This window comes from Haplochromis burtoni, unplaced genomic scaffold, assembly GCF_018398535.1.
Source record: "Haplochromis burtoni strain Fernald_Lab_line unplaced genomic scaffold, NCSU_Asbu1 Contig_150, whole genome shotgun sequence".
NCBI lineage: Eukaryota > Metazoa > Chordata > Actinopteri > Cichliformes > Cichlidae > Haplochromis > Haplochromis burtoni.
Genome location: NW_024582511.1, coordinates 1,101,779 through 1,113,849, shown reverse-complemented (window position 1 = coordinate 1,113,849; position 12,071 = coordinate 1,101,779). Strand labels below are relative to the sequence as shown.

The 12,071-nt window shown below is 41.7% G+C and overlaps 1 protein-coding gene across 2 annotated transcripts in view; it reads left to right on the top strand.

The window, feature by feature from the left end:
- LOC102309231 (protocadherin-1) overlaps positions 1 to 12,071 on the top strand; it is a 225,868-nt gene that overhangs the window by 51,316 nt on the left and 162,481 nt on the right. The gene's annotated exons all lie outside the window — the stretch shown is intronic.

Genomic DNA, 12,071 nt, shown 5'->3' with positions numbered 1-12,071 from the left:
TGATTTAGATCATTACATTCTGCTCAGGCTCCCAAAAAGCCTTGATCTGGCTTTACTGCAGTGTTAACGGCACCCTGGATGATGTGCACTGAGCTCCCTGTGCTCTCTGTGGCAGCGGATATGTGGGATTTACAAGGACTCCACTCACATACACAGAGGTGTATCTCAGATGTCAGTCAGAGGCCATCTGCTGCTGGTTTCTGTCTCTTCTGACTCAGCACATCATCTCTCCTCTCTCTGTCCTTTCACTGTGCATGATAGCTCTCACGCCCCGCTGTCCTCGTCTAACAGTGAGCCAGGCAGTTTTCTTCAGACACAATGAACTGAATTCTCAGCCTGCAGCGACTACCAAGCGACAGATCTGCTCAATTTATGGAATCATGAATCACAGCGAGAGCAGACACGACTCAGAATAGAGTTTGTGTGGTTTACAAGGCGAGCTGAGCATTTTGCACTGCACCCAGTGAGCAGCCAGTCCTCGCTGCGGCAATCAGAATGGTGATCAGAAATTTACCAATTTGCCAGTAAATTTACACAACAGATTAGATCGGGTCTGGAGCGTGTTGTCGGCCGTGGTGGCTCTGAGTATGTGAACATGTCAGCTGAGCAGAATGTGTGAGGCTGAGTGACAAACCGGCGATATGAACAGCAGAGCACAAGTGCAGCTGTAGGACATGAACAAAATAGTAACATTTGCAAATAAAAAATAAAACCCTTTCTAATGTCTGTCAAACAAACCTAATCTTTTGTTTGCTAAGAAGACCATGAATGAACCCCAAAGTCTATTAAAAGTCCTGAGATTGACCCTTGATTACAAATGTAGATTGTTGGCACGATTCTCCTACTACTACCACCTGTGTTATCTCAATAAATGAGCACACCTGAGCAGAAAATCTTTACATTTGGTTTTAGATTATAAAACCTGAATCTAGTTCAGAAAGACTTCAGCTTCCCACGCTCATGCAAAACACAAAACCACATTCAAATGAAGTCCAGTCCGGACCAGAGAGTAGCTTGACCTCCGCCATTTGGGACAAACGTGCCCTCCTACTCCTGAACTCCCAGTTTACCCTCCAGCCTCCCACTGCCCCGTTTCCCCCTTTGTCTGGCCATTTAACGACACTCTCCACCTTCCCTGCTGTTCTAACTATGCACCCACACACCCCCTCTCCACTTCCCAAAAGGCTTCCTTTTGTGGTTAACCGGCTGATCACATTTGTTTCTCAACAGGCTGCTCAGGAGGTGAGCTGGTCAGTGTTGCTCTCCTTCTGTTTCTCCTCTATTCAGTCCCAGTTTAAAGGGAAAAAAAGGAGCCACCAGCTTCTAAAAGAAACGTACAGTTTACTCTGAAGCCAGTTTCGTTTTTTTTATTTATCTAGCTTTAGGCAGCACTTTGTATGGTGCCGTGGTTGAAGCCTATAAAAACGCAAGTTGTACCTGAAGTTGATCCACAGAACTGAGTTGAAGAGCCAATTTGAAAAGAATTACTGACAAAAATCAAAGCTGCCGCGAAAATGGAGGTTCTGAAAGAAGCTGAAATGTCATTTTATTCAGAAGCTCAAACTGAAATATCAGTGCTCAGAGGAGCTGATGTGGCTTTGTGAGTGCCACTGATGTGAAGTAACCCCAGAAATAACAACAATGATGAAAAATATCCAGAACAAGCACAATGAAATATGGGAAGATGCTTTGAATTGTCTATAAACAGTGAAAAACAGAACAACATATTGTGGGTGTGCTCTTTGCAACAATCCCACTACTAAATATGAATGAGATAAAAGGAGAATGTGTGGAGTATTAACATTTATTCTGTGGACTGTAGACATGATGATGTGTGAATTCAGAGCAAGAACAGAAGAAAGGGAGGTGGAGAGAGGTTTGGGAGGGTGGCTGCTTAACTTCCTCTTCTTTCTTTTCCTGAGCGTGAGACAGAATACGGGCAAACACGGCGCCTTAAGAGGTACCGCTGGAAGAGATTAAGGTTTTTCCTTTAATTAGAAGAAGCATCCTCTGCCTGCTTGGAAATTCACTGTTGTGAACCACATTAACCCCTGGATTGCAGTACCAGCTGAATGCTGTGTCTGATTTTTTTCTGTTGCTAAAAAGCAAGACGAAGGGTTAGAGAACATTCAAAGGATCCTACTAAGGAGGTCAGAGGTCACGTGTAGAGATCAAGTCATATCGTACAGAGCATAATAAGAAGAAGCAAGTAACTGTAGAAGTAACTGTCAGTGTTCTGCTTGTAATTCTGCGTCTGTTTGGATATGATGTTTCCACTAATGATGTCTGACTTTTTTTTTTAGTTCTTCCCTGTCAGCTGATATGAAATTATAGGCCTGATAACCAGTGATTATCTTGATGTTTTGTTACACTTTATTCTTACAAATGCAATTGTGGCAATAAAGTGTAGGTTAGATTGTTAAAGGTCCGCTTGTCCACCGGTTTGTTTCTTATGTTTAGCCACGATAAGTTTGTGTGTAAGTTGCTAACTGTTCAGAGCAGTTACCAGCCAGCTGAGCTCTTCTTGTTGAACAGGTGTTCTAAAAGTGTCTCCTGTATCCGTTGTATGTTTGGATAACAAACATTGTCACTGTGGGGCTGGCCAAACTGTACATGTAAGTCAGTGAAGTCATGCACTGACCTCATTTGTTTGTATAAGCAAGCTTTCTGTCTAATTCGTCATCTGTATTCACGTCCTCAGTCAGTGCACAGTCCAGCTAATGTCAGGGTGTTGGTTTTCGAGTGCTTCTGTGACTTGTTTTGTAGATAAACCTTTCCTATAATCCTATAATTCATAATCTTTATAATCTTTATAATCTCTTCTGCTATTTGCACATTCTTTACTGTAAATTCCTAAGTTAATTTGTAAATTTTGTAGTAAACTGTAAATTGTAAATATTGTAAAACTTTTCTTCTGTCATTTAATGGTCGGGCATTGTACAGCTATAAGCATTTCACCCCCATGTCATACTGTGTATGGTTGTGTGTGTGTGACAAATAAAATTTGAATTTGAAAATTTAAAGTCTCGCAGTGACACGCTCAGTCTGAGGACTGCTAACATCCCAGGTCCAGCTGAACCATTAGACAGATAACTTTTGAAATACTTTCTCGTTTCTGTAGAGTTGGTTTGGCTGCACTGATGGTTAGCTGTTGGAAATGGAACGTAAAAGTTGGGTTTTCAGTTTATTTTGCCATACAGAAAGTATTTAAACATCAAATCTCAAGAGCATCTCTTGAGGAAACTAAAGTTTGGGGTCATAATCAAATGCTAATGGTATTTTTTTTAGGCTAGTGTCTTTTAACAGCTCATGCAGCAATAATCAAGCTCCCATTATGTGTTTGTTCACCATCTGTACTGCATGACCTTGACACAACATTAATATTCTAACGTGAAGAGCTGAGTACAAAAGCAGAGAGCTGATAACAACGGCAGCATTCGAATCTCTAATGCTAACAATGACCGGCAGCATTAATGTGAATGTTTCTGAGAGCCCGAGATAATGCCTCATGCTCCCAAACACGGCGTGTGCACGTACAGCTTGCCCTGTTCCGTCCTGCCGCATCTATATTTAGCTGCCGTTCGATCCCCGCGGTGTGTCAAGCAGTCGATAAAATCAGCCGCTCGCCGTCGGACATTGTGTCTGAACATGATCCACCTCCAACCCGCCCAGCCTCCATACGCACCTCTACCTCCGCCCCACCATCGAGCAGGAAGTGTCGGCTTCTGTCTGAACGCTTCCTCCTCCCGTCTATCTGTACGGATGAAAAACGAGGGCTCGCCGCTTGAGATGGAGAGATTTCAGTCCGCTCAGGTGTGGAGGTTTAATATCAGCAGAGTCACCTTCACGTCCACGATCAGTCAGCAGCAGCAGGCAGAGGCGGGGAGGTCAAAGGTCACAGAACATATCTCAGTGAGCACTGAACGATGACAGAAACAAGTACGGGGGGAGGGGGGCTCCTAGAGGTCAACTTACCATATATTTGTTTATTTTCTCTTTTAATGTCAGATCTTTTGTTTGTCCTTACGTTTTCTTTTTTTCATCTTTACATTTTTCAAAATCAGAGATCCTTGGGTTCATGCTGCATGTTAATGTCTTCTTTCAATATAGTTTCAAAGAGGTTTCCAAACACTACAATATAAATGCAGTTTCCCATAAATGTTTCTTAAAAAAACAGGTAAATCTTTAAAAGTAAAAACCTGAAACCAAACTGAACACTGTGGCTTAATGCAGTCATTCTTTCCAGAACAAGCCAACTTCACATTACATTTACAGTGTAAATAGATGATATGATATAATGATATGAATATAAACACTGTACAGAAATCAGTTATCTGCAGGGTGGAGAGGTTTGGCATGTACCATGTGACACTTCAAGCGTGCAGCAGATTGCTAGTTAGTAGTTTAGTGCTTTAACAAGTCTGAATCTGATCATACTGTTGTTAATAACAGGCTGCTTATGTAGGTTAGTTTTGTAGTGAACCAAAAATGATCCCTTACAACACAAACAGATGGAGCCTAAATGATTAACAGCACTTAACATTGAACATGACTCCATCTGTTTATTGCTTGTTAACCTTTTTAGCTTCCTTAGCTAAGCTTTTATATTACCATTGATGAACCTCATTTGATTGAAACTTTGATATCTAGACATTCAGGTCAAAACAGTTTGGACTTTGCATAATTTTGGGATCTGTGGTGAAATTGTGGAGCATGGCTGGTCAGAGCAGGATGTTGATGCCTTAGAAGGTTATCGGGAATCAGATAAATTTGAATTATGACAAGGTTTTTATTCAGATAACCTTTTAATCATACCTCATAACTATAAAAAGAGCAGAGAAAAACTTACCTGACCTCACCTGGTAAACAAACCTGGCCAATCAGGCAGTGAAAGATTTAAATTGTTAGCTTTTGGTTATCTGGAAGTTATTCAGCAAACACCGAAGTGTGTATTTTTTGGTTCTGGGCATTTAATAGCATCACTATGAAGAGTCATTGCCTCCTGATGATCAGCGTTACCTAGCAGTATTACAACATGCTTTCTAATTTGACTTAAACTTTATCCTAAACAATGTAATTTGCTGGTGCCTGGTTCAGTTTGATATGTGAATCAGCTTTTGCCAACCTTCCTGTGAGTCTTGGATGTCTCTCTGTCAGAAGAGATCAGATGAAAGTTAGCTGATCCGTAGAAAGAACCTGGGTAGATTTGTCTATAATGCTATAAGACCTCCGTCTCTTCTTACTGCTTTTTTACCCTCACTCAACTAAATCTCACAAACTCCCTTTTTTTGCTCTAAAAACAACTTCCAGGAGTCAACTGAGCCCATCACAGAAACAGGAGGACAGTTCACATGATGACGTATTCTGTCAACTTCTGAAAAGTCCAAAATTTCTGAAAAGGTTGAGGTTTGGTGAAACATGACAAAAACACCTCAATCCTGCCACAACAGGCCATATCACAGCTGCCAGTCAGAGCAGCAGGTGTTGTATTAACAGTTATAGCAGATGTTGAGTGAGTGAATCTAGATCGGTTCAGATGATTTTGTAGGAGTGGATGATGATGGCAACATGCATGATTCACCGATTGTCTGGTTTTGGTGCATATTTGTAATCATAGTATGTGCAAGACTGTGTGTGTGTGTGTGTGTGTGTGTGTGTGTGTGTGTGTGTGTGCGTGTGCGTGTGTGTGTGCTTTAACTTATTTTATATATCTTATGACTATTGCTTCTTTTATTAATTTTGTTCTTTTGTAAGGTGACCTTGGGTTTTTGAAAGGCGCCCTCAAATAAAATGTATTATTATTATTATTATTATTATTATTATTATTATTATTATTATTATTATTATTATTATTATTATTATTATTATTATTATTATTATTGTGTGTGTGTGGTGGAATCCGTGGGATAAAACACATCTACACCCACTCTAAGTTGGAGAATGTCAGTTTAATCGGTTGCATCAGCGTTACATGCGGCTTCAAACCTTCATACTCTGGACATAGCGAAATCACCAGGTTGTTGCTGGGAAGATGCAGGAAACAACCACACAAAGCCACTCTACCAAGCATTTTCCCACTGCGAAGAAAGGACCACAGATCTAGTCTTTGTACATCTTGACTGGTCCACTATAACAGTAATATCAATCACACCCACTATCTGTCATGTAGACCCTTCTCTCACCGTCGAGCGTTCACGGCAGTGACCAGCCCTGCTGTATGTATCCCCCCCACGGATAACGTTAGCACAGCTCTCTCCCATCTGCACTACACTGTGAGCATACAGTACCAGATTCACCCAGTGGGAGTACACATTTTAATCAAGCTTGCTTAAAGACTGAACTTCCCAAATTTGTACTGCAAATGCAATGTTTCACCATTGGGGAAAGCTCACCGGAACATGTCTATTCCAACTCAAAGCAGGCAGAGCACATCCTCAGCCTGTCAGACCATCTCTCACTGTTCCTCATCCCGCCATACACCCCCCTCAGGAAAAAAACAACCCAGGTATTATTAAAACTTGGCCTGAGGGTACACTCTCTCTGCTGCAGGACTGCTTTGCACTCACAATGAAATGTATTTGAACACCTGGATCTTCAGCAATACACAGAATCAGCACTGTCCTACATTAAGTTCTGCACTGACAGTGTCACGGTTGATAAATGCATCCAGGATTATTCCAACCAAAAGCCCTGGCTGGCTAGAGAAGTATAGACACTCCTGAGAATCCACAATTTTGCCTTCAAGTCAGACAATAGGGCCTGGGTCTCTGGTGCAACGCCAAGTGCAAAAGGCAACACATATGTGACTGTCAGTGCTTGCTCATTTTGAGACAAAGAGGACCCACACAGTTATGCAACCCTCATTAACATCTAGCCTCCTCACGCTCACATGAAGTGATGTGCCTACTTAAGATGGGGAATGCAAGACAAGCTGCTGGTGTGCTTGGGAAGGTAAAAGCTTGTGCTGACCAACTCTCAGGGTTTTTAGCCAAGATTTCTAATCTTCTCTCTGACTCAAGTTATCATGTCACCTTATCTCAAGTCAGCTATAATCTCTGCCTTCAAGAGACCTATCAACAGACTAAATGGCTACATAACAACAGCACTAACAGAAGTTTGTATCTGAGTACATCAAAGACTCTCTCCCTGCTACCTTTGACCCGTATCAGTTTGCTTATAGAGACAACAGACCGACAGAGGACACCATCTCCACTGAGCCGTTTGGAATACCAGGGTCAGAATGCTCTTTGATGATTACAGTTCTGCTTTTAACACAAATATCCTAGTTTGAAAAGTTGTCTGAGCTAGACCACCCATCCCCCCATCTACGCTTGGATGAAAGACTTTGTTACTAACCACCCACAAATAGTCAAGGTGGCGCCCACTGTTCCTCCACCCTCACACTTAGCAGTGGCTCTGCTCAGGGATGTGTGTTGATGACACTGCTGTGGTTGGAGGTGACAAGTCACCATAAAGATGCCAACGCTGTCTGGGTGGAGCTCTGATAATAACCTGGCACTCAAAACCAGTGAAACCACTGACTACAGGAGAAATTTCTGGGATCCTCCTTCACAGACGACAGCCTCCTACCATGCCATCATTGATGCCACTGATGTACTGAATCACAGTGTGGTATGTTGCTCAGTGGCAGACAGGAAACCTTTGCGCAAGGTTATCAACACTGCCCAGAGAACCGTTTGCTGCCTATCGCCCTCCCTAGAAGACTCTCAGTGTCTCAGCAGAGCAAAGAAAATAATCAAAGACCCTTCCCACTCTGGACAGCACTTGTTCACCTCCTGCCCTCAGGCAGTGCAGTTGCATAAAGAACCAGACAAATAGCCTTGAAAACATTTTCCCCCTGGGCCATCAGAACTTTCAACAGCTTTAAATAAAGGAGTGCAATAGCTATCCTGTAGTGAGTGGCACCCCTTTAAAGCCCAGTCATGTGTGAAACGTGTGGACGTGCATCTGTGCTTAATGCCTTTGTTTTTACTGTTTATTATATTTGTTTTTAAATGTTTTACCTACTGTTTGTACTGAACACAAGAGCTTTAGTAGTACTGTCAGTAGTAGTGTTAGTATTGGTATTATTATTATCTAACATACAGGTGTCTAACTGCTTAAAATATCAGGTCACACAACAAACAAATCAAGCAAGATGTTCCTGCAGATGTTTTCAAAGGAAGAAGCTTTACCACAGAAAACCGGTTCCCTACAATACACCGGATCAAGATTAACGGTGAAACTATTATTGTTTCCAGGATCAGAGAAAAAGGTATGCACTCCTTGAAAGACTTGGATCCTTTGTTCCGCTGCCTTGGCCAGACTACTTGAACGGCTTCTTTTAAGTTGTTTTATGAGCTGAAAAAACATCAACGAGTTTCTCAGAGTTGTCCAACAGGTTCCAGAACTCTGTAAATCCCATGTTTGGTTGCTTATAAATATAATCCAACAAAGTCAATCAAATAATCTTGTGTGGAACATCCCTAACCATAGTTATCTTGTCTTATTAATCAGTCATTAAATATATTAAATGCTGTATACATTCTAACTAAAACTGAAAGACGGTATAGTTTAAAGTCGGTGTTGGAAGGAGTGCAGTGAAAGGATTGGTCAGAAAAAGCTTCAAGCTTTACCAGGAAGCTGCTGTTTATTTGCTGTTCCAGGCAAACAGCCTATGATGTTTCTCTTAAACATTTCATAACTTCACAAGTTTAAAATCATAGCCATGATAAGAAACTCTTCACCCTAACGTCATTTAGTGGTAGCAGTTACAAAAAGTACCATCTCTCCTTCCTTTTATCTGACCGGGTTGTCACTTGAAATTCACACCTGAGGGCGACATGTGATCTGCATCTAGATAAGAACGAAGGCCGGAATGTATTGCAATGGTATTCGACTCTCACTGTGATCTCAGTGTCCTTAAAGAAGATCTTCAAGTTCACGTGTTATCCGTGTCTTAGTGCTGTTTCATGACTGAGCCAAGTATCAGCAGATAATAACTCTCTTCTTGCAAAAAAGAGCATATCCGGATACGGCCACGGAAAGGAACTGTGTACATGATACAGTGGGGTTCAGCTTGGAGGATGATTGGAGGATGTGTGCCATGGAGCCGGTGCATTGAGTCCTCACAGCTGGATCTGGAGCAAGTTCTCACAAATAGGGATAAATATATATATTTGGATAAGTGGAAGAAATAGGATGGATGGCTAGGTAATAAATGTCATTACACTGTGTTTCACATACAACTCCCAGAAAGTTGATTCTGTTCATCTGAATGTTGCATTTTCTGTCGGAGAAATGTTTCGTCAAAATGAGTGATGACATATTTCTCCCACTGAAAACGCAGATAAACAGAACCAACTTTCTGGGATTACCTGGATGACTGAGCAAGAATCAAGACACTGCTACAGTGCAGTTTGCATTCATACTGCACTGTAGATGAAAGACTCAGTACTGATTACTGCACCATTCTCTGTGACAAGAGGGGCCTACTTAGATTTGCAGAGAAGCGCCTGTTTTTAGAAATGTATTGTGACCAGTGCTTGTGACCAAATGGAATCAAGTTCTGTGGGAAAAACACGGATTAAAAACACGACCTCCCAAGTCCATCAGACTGGTATATAAACCTGAAGAACAATGCACAATGTGAGCAGCTGTTACTTAAATATCCAGCTGAAGCTTGAAGTATCTTGGTATCAAGTGCAAATGGCAGTCAAGACAGGGCCCTGCAATCTCAAAGTCGTGACAAATGTGAAAATGTATTTGCTTGAATCATAGCGTCCTAGGGTATTGTGGTTGTTATTTTGTTGTTTGCTTGGTAGATTACAAAATAGAAGGGCTGAATGGGTTCTATTTTACTCCGCTGTATGTTTGGATGGATGAATCCCGGGTGTGTTGTTGTGTGGCCTACATGGAGCCACTTTGTCTTCTTTCTCTGCTGCTGCCTTTTCCTTCCTCAGCCAAACAGCTATACAGAGACAAACTGTCACACTTGCGTGCATATACACACACACACACTACAGTATGTTTATATATACATCCCTTTAACTCTTTCTGTATAGCAGAGCAGCTGGGCAGAACCTGCCCTGCCACTTTCACTTGTGTGCTGTATATATCTGTTTCTGTGTATATGTGCAGTGTGTGTCTGTGTGTGCAGTATCACAGCACACTTGAGTAATTAATTTTCAACATGGCTGGGTTTTCACCATGGCTGGCTGTGTGTGTGAGTGTGTGTGTGTGCAGTAGGGAAGGTAGCTGCCGTCAATACTAATTTGGTACCAGAGAAAACAAATGTATTTAATCCCTGGTTGTCTTGTCCTGTTTTGCTCTCCCTCCCTCTCTCTCTCTCCATCTCTCTCTCTGTGTCTCTCTCGCTGTCTTGCCTTCCACCTCACTCGCCCCTCGCTCATCCCACCCCTCATCTTGCAGGCTGATGGCCATTAGCACTGCAAAGGGAATTTTAATGTAACGCCGGCTTTAGTGGGAAGGGATGAATATTTTAAAAAGTGAAACACTGATTGTCTGATTGTAGCAATAAAAGAAGGACACATCTGAAGAGCGCACACATACACTTAAACACACACGCGCAGGATTGTTTGTATCCGACACACTGAAGTCCTGTGTGGTTTCACCAAACCGGTTCAGCTGGTCTGACTGAAGATCTGTTTGTTTTGTCTCTGTGTTGCCTTTACGTCCTGTCAGAGAGCTGTGATGAGAAATGTTCCCATGGTTACAGCTTGAAAGCCTTCACTCGAGCTCAAACAACCCGAGATCGCCCTCCTGCTGCTCCTCAGTTGGCGCCGGGGTTTCCTATGTCATTTTTATCCCCGTCTGTCTGAGTGTTCATATTAGTAGTGCTTACACTCTGCCGTGCCTCGGTAATATTCCAGCAGTTAACCACCTCCAATATCACATTACATTCACTGCTCACCATTTCTATGCTAATCACACTTCTATTTTATTGTTGCTCATAAATTAATGTGCTTTTTTTTATACTGTTACATTCATCTGCCGTCATTACTGGCAACTCTAAGTGATAAACACAAAGTAGCAGTAACAGATAGTCACCTTTAGTGACCTTAAAAAAATCAAAAGCTTGAACTTGAAATACGCTTTAATTAAAAAAGAAAGTCCATCTGCTGAAAGTGGCTTTCACTGTGGGAGCTCTGTATGTGTATAAAGGCAGACTCATTGGCTTTGGTAGAACTGGAGCAGAGCTGGTGCAGTTCCACCTGTGCAAACCTCATAAGGACCACGATTAAAAAATACAAGCAGAACTGTAATCATTTTATCATTTTACCAGACTGAAAATCAGCTCGTATGGATTAGTCAACATCACCCAGTCAGTCAGACTGAGCTCCACAAGGAAGAGCTCAGACATGATTCTGCCGCTTTGAGGTTATTTCACATTTTTCCTGGTGAAAGGGACTAAAAGCTGAGAATGAATGTTTTTCACTGTTGATTTCACATTTTACCACTAAGACTTTGTGTATAATGAATGCATGAGTGGCACTGTTACATCTGAATATTTTTCATTGAACAAGGGAACAATATAAATGTCCTTCTGTGAAAAATTACACTATCATAACCGCAAACAATTCACCGGCTATGATTACGTTGGGCTTCCTGCTAACAGCACTCGCTCATTCTTCACACACCGTGACCAAATACGCCTGAATTTGTGGAACTGCTTGTAAAGTCATGCAGAAGACATATGCTGCGTTCCCAGCCAACAGAAAAAAACAGACATAAAACATGGAGTCTGCGATGTTTCACATGGTGCAGAAATGTATGCAGGTAGTGTAGGTGGCCTTTATATATGTTATGAAGAAAATGTTTTTGCTGCTTAGTAAAAAAGTAAAATCACAGTTCAAGAGTTTAAACAACTTTTTTTTCCCTTCAGAAAAATGCAGTTGTTTTTCTACCTTTTAAAACACACAAAAGAGCACAGAGAGAAGAGCAACAGGTGAGCTTGAATGATTGTCTGTTGTTATGGAAACAAGGTGCGCAGTCAGCTTTTTTTTTCCAGAATAGAAAAAAAGCCTCGGGCAGCACTTTCTCCACAAACA